Genomic DNA, 1884 nt, shown 5'->3' with positions numbered 1-1884 from the left:
CTTCTTACCAACCTTACTTACTGGTGCATTACCGCCACCGACTGGAATGGAGTACGGATCTGAATCTACGATTCCATACTTAAGGTGCTCGCTGCAGAGCCATTTGAGGAAAGCTGAGCTCCAGCGAGGGGGAGCATGAGCTGTCGCTCCTCCTCCTGTATGTTTTAATGCGCACACCAACCCCACCCCTAACCCTGACCCCAGTGACATCACTCGTAGAAGAAGTGCAAAAAAGGTGGAGCTCAAGCTTAAGCTCCCCCTCACTGGAGCTCAGCTCTCCTCAAATGGCTCTGCAGCGAGCACCACTTGATACTTAATGGTGATAATTTATTACAGACATGCCAGCGCAGGAAAATTTGCACAGTTGCATGTGTCTATAAAATTATAATAGACCTATTTTTCTTTTTTAGATTAAGGCATACAAATAAATAACGCCTGAAATAAAGGAAAGAGACTAGAGACATTTAAGTAGTGACTTGAGAATATTTATTTATTTTCTTTTTTCAGCTTAGTCGCTTTATTAATCTGGGGGTGCCACAGCGGAATGAACCACCGACTTATCCAGCATATGTTTTACACAGAGTGCCTTTCCAGCTGCAACCCATCTCTGGGAAACACCCATACATACTTATACACTACACGCTTGTTAAGTGTGACGTCACGCGGAGCAGCTTCCGGGTCCAAGCGCTCTATTCAACTGAATGAAACGGTAATTATAAGCGTTTACAAAGCGATTTAATAGTCACGATCGCAATATATATGTCCATGCCTAATATCCAATGGCCAGAAAGTGATTTATTGTTTTATAAATTGTTCAAATGTTGGTATTTGTTATGCAGCAAGCCCAGAGATTGTTGTGTACACTATGACTTTGTTTAAAATTAACTTTAATGTGTGATATGAATAAAACGTGATCATAAACGAATGATTTCTCCACTCAAATGAATGGTGGCTTGGACCCGGAAACAGTATTACATACGTCACAAACACGTCATAACGTAACAAGCGGATACAGACAATTTAGCTAACCCAATTTACCTATACCACATGTCTTTGGACTTGTGGAGGGAAACCGGAGCACCTGCAGGAAACCCACAGAACACGGGGAGAACATGCAAACTCCACGCAGAAATGCCAACTGGCCCTTTTTGCTGTAAGGCGATTGTGCAACCCACTGCGCCACTGTGCTGAGAATAGAAAATCTTTTTCGGTGGTTCGATCAGATGTCATTTGTTAAAGAACTTAAAACTTCCTATCCAACCAGGTTTATTTTTTCAATCACAATTTAATGTAATTTAATTGTTCTAAATAATTAAATAAATATAATCTATTTGCAGCTACATTTAGTAGCCTAAACAAATTATTCATTCATTTTCTTGTCAGCTTAGTCCCTTTATTGATTCGGGGTCACTACAGCAGAATGAACCACCAACTTATCCAGCACGTTTTTATGCAGAGGATGCCCTTCCAGCCGCAACTCTTTTCTGGGAAACATCCAAACACTCATTCATACAAACAATTTAGTCTACCCAATTCAACTGTATCGCATGTCTTTGGACTGTGGGGGGAAACCAGAGCACCTGGAGGAAACCCACACAAACACAGGGAGAACATGCAAACTCCACAAAGAAACACCAACTGAGCCAAGGTTCGAACCAGCAACCCAGCGACCTTCTTGCTGGGAGGTGACAGCACTACCTATTGCGCCACTGCTTCGCAATAAACAAATTATGAAAATGCAAAAGAGTACAATAGTAAATTATTGCATAAATGCATCTGCAGACTTATCTCAGGGTGTGGACACAGAGCATCCAACAGACAACACGCTATGCATTATTGCCAGACCATTGATCTTTTAGTCACATGTTTTTTTTTTTAAGATTT

The 1884-nt window shown here is 41.3% G+C and overlaps 1 long non-coding RNA gene across 1 annotated transcript in view; it reads right to left on the bottom strand.

The window, feature by feature from the left end:
- LOC147833274 (uncharacterized) overlaps positions 1 to 1884 on the bottom strand; it is a 331056-nt gene that overhangs the window by 203202 nt on the left and 125970 nt on the right. The window lies entirely within an intron of this gene.

The sequence above is a fragment of the Danio rerio genome, chromosome 16 (assembly GCF_052040795.2).
Source record: "Danio rerio strain M-AB ecotype USA chromosome 16, GRCz13ab, whole genome shotgun sequence".
NCBI lineage: Eukaryota > Metazoa > Chordata > Actinopteri > Cypriniformes > Danionidae > Danio > Danio rerio.
Note: the sequence above shows the minus strand (reverse complement) of the source record. Positions and strands in the feature narration are given on the sequence as shown.